General features: G+C 37.8%; 1 non-coding gene across 1 annotated transcript; it reads left to right on the top strand.

Annotated features, from left to right (window-relative positions):
- LOC132538823 (U6 spliceosomal RNA) lies at window positions 1–106 on the top strand. The gene has a single exon (XR_009550143.1). It is a non-coding gene; the product is annotated as a U6 spliceosomal RNA (small nuclear RNA).
- Window positions 107–6,555: the final 6,449 nt, after the last annotated feature.

Genomic DNA, 6,555 nt, shown 5'->3' with positions numbered 1-6,555 from the left:
GTGTTCACTTCAGCAGCACATATACTATAATTGGAATGATACAAAAAAGATTAGCATGGCTTGGTGCAAGGATGACATACTAATTCATGAAGCATTCATATATATATATATTCATGTGTAAACAAGGTCCAAAGATGGCTGGTAAGGGATAACATATGTTTACCTCCTCCTGCAGTCACAGCCAAATTACACTAAATCATAAACAGTCTGTACAGAAACAGATACAACCCAGACAAGCAAGCCTCCATGACAGTAATTTTTTTTTTGAAGAGCAGTATCTAGACAAAGGATACTGAAAGATGCCCTTACCAAGACAGAAATGGGACAAAAAAGCCGTCAGCACAATGAATTCAGTGCTCCCAGCAGCCATTTTTTTTTCTCTTCTATTGTATTTGATAGGACAGAGAGATAATAAGAGTGGAGTGAGAGACAGAGAGGGGCCCAGCAGTGGCACACCTGGTTAAGTGCACATAGTACTAGGCACAAAGACTCACACAAAGGATCAGGGTTCAAGCCCCTCACTCCCCACTTGCAGGGAGTGGGGGTGCTTCAAGAGTGGTAAAAACAAATCTGCAAGTGCCTTTCTCCTTTCTTCCACTCTCTTCTATTTTCTCTCTGTTCTGTCAAATATAACCGGGAGGGGGGGGAGGAAAGGCTGGGAACAGTGGATTAGCAGTGTAGGCATTGATCCTCAGCAATGACCCTAGATGCAAAAAAAAAAGAAAGAAAAAGAAAAAGAAAGTAAGAAAAAAGAAAAAAAAAGAAGAAAATATATACATGCAGACCTGTTTCACACTTGTGAGTCTTCCCCCTTGCTGGTGAGAAGCTGGTGCTTAAACCCAGGTCCCTGTGCATGGTAATGTGTGAGCTTAACCAGATGCCCCACTGCCTAGCACCATGGGCCTTTCTTACAACACTGGAAAAGGATGAAAGAAGCTGCAGAGTATAAAACTGAAGGGATGCAGTGGCAAGTGCCAGCCTGGCAAGCTCTGCAACCTTACACTAGCAACAAGTTGGAACTCCATCTCCTGGGTAAAAGACCCTGGGTCACATTTCCAGGGAAAGAGCTCTGCACACCTCTTATGACTTAGCTGACTTAACTGGAGATGGAGAGGCATTTATCAAGAGTGTTAACCCTGGGCCATTGAGATACCATACATTTTGCAGTACCATGACCCAGGTTCTACCCTGGGGGCAGATTCAGTGCTATGAGTGGTGTGTGTGTGTGTGTGTGTGTGTGTGTGTGTGTGTGTGTGTGTGTGTGTGTGTGTGTGTGTGTGTTTAAATCTGGAAAATAAAAAATCTTAACATGGAACAGTGAAACCCCAGCAATGGCAAATGATTCTAACTCCTAGATGTGAGGGGTATATGACTGTAATTTATGCCACATCATGTATTACCAGACTTGTTAGTGCTGATCTGACTGACTTGATAGAAGTCCTTCCTTTTTCACAGATTCAGAGCCAGTAGAAAAGGACAGCCTTTCCCCATGTGATGGACTAGTCTTTGGCATAAGCTGGCTTATTTATGATGGCTTCCTATCTCTTACTCTGCAACAGAACATTCCTGTACTGAACGTATAGTGGACATAGGGATTTAAAGTGAGAAAGGAGTGTGACAGTCTTTGAGTCCTGGAAAGAGAACTACCACACATGGTAAGCCTAATTATATATTTCTTTCTAGCAACATGGTCAAAAAACATACTGTCTTTTTCAAGAAATTCCACAGAGTGGTAACAGTGAAAATACCTTCCTTGACACAGGAATATATATTTTAATTATTTAGACAATTAAATAAAATATGGAAAATATGTACTTCATACATCAATTTGGCTTCTTTTAAAACATAACATGACAGTGTAGGAAGAAATCAAGAGAATTCTCTGTAAAATACGGTGGAGAACCATTATGCACACACCTGTATTTCCTATTCAAATCAATGTAGATCACCTCCTCCCATATATCAGCCATGAATTGTATTTTTACTCCTTTGCTTTACCATTTGACTGAGGTATTGTTAGCTTATGATAGGGCGAGCGACACATGGACACAGGTTCTTATGTCCCCACAACCTATAGAACACTCTCACGGCCAGGTTAGTTTGTTTTCCACTCCAAGGCTATCTTCAACCCCTCCAATCTCTTTCTTCCTCACAGTCTTTTGCTTTGCTCTAGCCCAACTTTCACTGTGTAACTGGATATTTTGAACCATGTCATCTATAGCATGTTAAGTCTGAAATGGCCAGAAGGAGAATTCAAGTTTCACTTCCATGGATAAATTGTTAATCTATATAATGGTAACTTTCCTCCTTCAAGTGCCATACCTCAAGGGGGAAAAAAATGTAGAGGACAGAGCCACAGTGCTAGGAAGAAATGTGTTGGGGGGGGTACTCACTGCAAACTCTAGTGTACTACTGCTTTCAGGTATATATTTGCCCTGATTTATGGATATGTGTGGACATATGCTCTATCTCCTGGAATCTGGTCTATATCTAGGTTTTGGGACTTTGTTAGGAAGTGAACCACCAGGGATGGAGTTAGAGAATACTATGAAAGGAAAGGTGTCACCTGAGTGATGAAGCTGAAGGGTTGTCATTCCATACCTGAAGTCTCTGGACACAGTCTGAAGTGAAGCATGCTGGGGTGGCACTCATTGTGTTGATTAGGTTGCGATCAGCAGATGGAAAATCTTTTATTTTTATCTGGTATGAGTGGTATGCAACATAAATCTTAAGGCCAGTCCCTTGCTTCTTGAATTCAAGGTCAATGACTATTGTTGAAACTTCTTCTGTAAAGTGTACTGCAGTTAACGACACAGCAGTCTCAAAGACAGCACCCTACATTCAACAGCCAGTACCCCTCATTTGAAATATAAATTAAAACTTCACAGATCAGAAAATCATTCTTGTGGCCAATTATTTTTGTTATAGGGAATGGCAGATTAAGTGCATTTCAATAATCTTTTTCTCTACCAAATAATCGTATTGTTTAATATTAGGCAGCAAATACAAAACGTTTTTGTGGTGAAAAGCAGTGCTGGGTAGGTCAAAAAGCTTATAACAATTTTCCAAATAGTGATTCCCACAGAAATATGGATAGCAAGGAAGGCAAATCAGTGATCTAATTCAGTAAGGTAAACCACTCCCCCACTTACCTTATAGTATGGACCTGAGAGTATCACACTGTCACTAATTTATTAATTGAGTGGGTTATAATCAAGTAGAATAATCAGTGGTGACAGGAACCAGACAATCCTCATGAGGAAAAAAAAAAAAAAACTCATGTAATGTTTTCTCAGCACTAGCAATTTACTGGTTCTTTGCCTTTATCTATAAAATTATGATGTAAATTTTATAGTGACAGGAGAAAGAAGACAAGCATATCTATGAATTAGGACATCATGGATAATTATTTAGCTCGTTCAGCTATTCTTTTAGTTTTTAGATGGGTCCCAGATAGTTTCTCTAGGGAACTGAGATGATGAAACACTTTGTGGTTTTAAAATAAGCCATTAAATAAGCCATATAAGTAAGTTGATGGCCCCAAGGCAAACTATAGACTGTAGCTTACTACCCTTTCTGGTATAGTTTATTGAATTGAGCACATTCAAATTAACTGCTGAACATGAAAGATTAAGAATATTTTTAAAATTATGTTTCTTCAGATACTGTATTTCTAACATCTGGTATAAATAGAGTCACTTTTTGATTATAGAATCAATTGATGGGGCCAGGTGGTGGTGCACCTGGTTGAGCAAACATGTTACAATATGCAAGGTTCGAGCCCCCATTCCCGTCCTAAAGAGGGAAAGCTTTACAAGTGATGAAGCAGGGCTGCAGGTATGTCTTTGTCTTTCTCCCTCTCTGTCACCCCTTTCCCTCTTGCTTTCCGACTGCCTATATCCAATAAATAGTAAAGATAATTTAAAAAAATAATTAAAAAAAGAATTATTTTATGGAGGTAGGAAAGTGATTTAAAAGTTCACACGAGTGAGTTTTCTTTTTAAAAAAATATAGGGGGGTTAATGGTTTATAGTATAATCTTTTACACTGAGGCATAACCTTTCGTCTCCCCTTGATTAGTGTCTAAGAGACAGAACAGCATCCCAGTACCTTTATTATGTGCCTTTCCCTCCTTCCCCAGAGTCCTTTGCTTTGGTGCAATACATTACACCCAATCCAAGTTTCATTTTATGTTTACTCTTACTACTTTTGTTCTTAAGTTCCACCGTAAATTAAATCATTTATTGTTGGACTTTCTCCTTCTGCAAGTGTTATTTTCAAGTGTTAGATGAAGTGTTGCTTTTGTTTAATTGTATGATATCAGGGACATTGTGCATCAGTAAAGTACACCTTGTTTGCATAAGGCCCTGGGTTCAGTCCCTGAAATTGCATGAAATGATTCTGTGTTATTTTGCTCACTGTTTCAATAATAAATAAAGTAAAATAAATCCAGTAGTACTGGTAATCAAGACGATGTAGGTTCCTATGCTATCAAACAGTCAGTAGCAAGGCTATGACAATTGCTTTGAGTACATTTCAAATAAAAATCTAGACACTGGGGAAGTAATGACAGATTGTATTTACATAACTACTGGATCCACTAACCTATTGAAGCAGGGCACATTCAATTTGTTGAAGTGACATTTTGAATCCTAAGCTATCAATATTTGTTTCAATAAATAATTGCTGAAGTGAAAACTCACTTTCCCTGTGGCAGTTGTCACAGTTATAATTACCAGTTACTTGGTAACTTCTATATAAATTCCTTCAGGGAATGCCAAAGGGAATATTTATAATATGCATTTTGCTGAAAATATAGGAGCATTTTGAAAGATTATGTCCCCTGACCCAAAAATTTTCAGGTCAGAGAAGTGACTACAAACTGTGAAAATTTACAGTTCTGTGGAATAGCTCAAGTTTTTTGATAGCATTGTTAGTCTCATTATTTTGTCTTCTTGTGCTTTTTTTGTGGAAAAACTGGTGTAGAGAGTTTTATATAATTCAAGTATAAATATTACAGCTATTTTCATTGAAGATACTATGATCGACTGGTCAGTGTAATATATGACTATTCCAGCATATATTACATATAATATATGCCTATTCCAGCATATTCCAGCAGTACTGATTCTGGTATTGACTTAAGACAACAACATTTATGTCTCTAGTTGCTAAGTATCATTACATGATCCTAGCATGAGACCTTATCACTATCACTGAAACAGGTAGTCCTGAAAAATGAAAACATACCTTTTATCTCTAGTACAGAACATAGATAATAAAGTGCTTGCTTCCTTGCTTGCTTGTTGGTAGAGGCAGAAAAACAAAAAGTGAAAGAGTTTCCTTAAATGAGTGGGGGCCAAACTTGACCATGAGCCTCACATATAGTAAATTGATGCACTAAGTCAACTGTTTCTCTGGCCCACTAAATTTATTTTTTATCGATCTCATGTTCACTCCTAAGTTTATATTTCAAAACTACAGTATACAGACTGTGTTTTTCCAGAGGGATAAACAATAAAGAAGTTTCCAACATGGAGAATGGAACACAGAACTCTGGTTGTAGGAACTGTATTGAATATCCCTATTATCTTACAATCCATATTAAATCACTAATAGAACATTTTTTAAAGTAAAGGATATGCTCTTTTTTATCTTATGGAACAGGATGTATGATTTATCAAAATGGATTAGACATGATAAATATGCTCACTCTTTATATCAAGCCAAATTTTTTATATCAAGAAGTTTTTATTATCAGGCACAAGGGCCCAGGTTCTAGGCCCTGCCCCTACCCTCACCCCCACCTGCAGGAGGTACTATTCATAAGCGGTGAAGTAGGTCTGCAGGCATCTATCTGTCTCTCTTTGTCCCTCAACTCTCAATTTATCTTTGTCCTATCTTTGTCCTAGGAAAAATGGCCACTGAGAGAGGTAGATTCATAGTGGCAGGTACCAAGGCCCCGGTGGCCAAAAAAAAAAAAAAAAAGTTTCTAAACATAATTTATTTCATCTATTTAACTCAAGTTTCAATCCTCCAAGTCAGTTCCTGCTTGGAACAATATTTCAATAGTGAAAACTAGAACATTACAGTCAGACTTTGTGAAAACCTCAATTTTATTGATAATTATTGCCTAGTCACAATATAGAACATGGAAGAGTCATAAATTAATTTTGCTTTTGTCACCAGAATTATCCCCAAGGCTCAGGGCCCACATGACTACTTCCCCTGTCACAACAGTCATTTTTTCCATTTTTAAATACAAAGTGAGAGATAAAGAGAGATGAAAGGGGAGAAAGAGAAACACCAGTAGCACTACTTCACTACTCATCAGTTTTCTCAGAAAAATGGGATACAGGGGCTTCAACCCAGGTACCTGTGTATGGTAGCATTCATGTTCTTGATAGTCATGTACAGCATCTCAAGCCCTATAAAATACATGAGATATATCTAGCTCAGATTGGTTTGAATTCAACTTTTGACACATATTTGATATGTCACATAGGACAAGGTTCTTAATGGACAGCACTGTCATTAGCAGAAAAAGTCATATGC

Source organism: Erinaceus europaeus, chromosome 5, assembly GCF_950295315.1.
Source record: "Erinaceus europaeus chromosome 5, mEriEur2.1, whole genome shotgun sequence".
NCBI classification, from domain to species: Eukaryota; Metazoa; Chordata; class Mammalia; order Eulipotyphla; family Erinaceidae; genus Erinaceus; species Erinaceus europaeus.
Note: the sequence above shows the minus strand (reverse complement) of the source record. Positions and strands in the feature narration are given on the sequence as shown.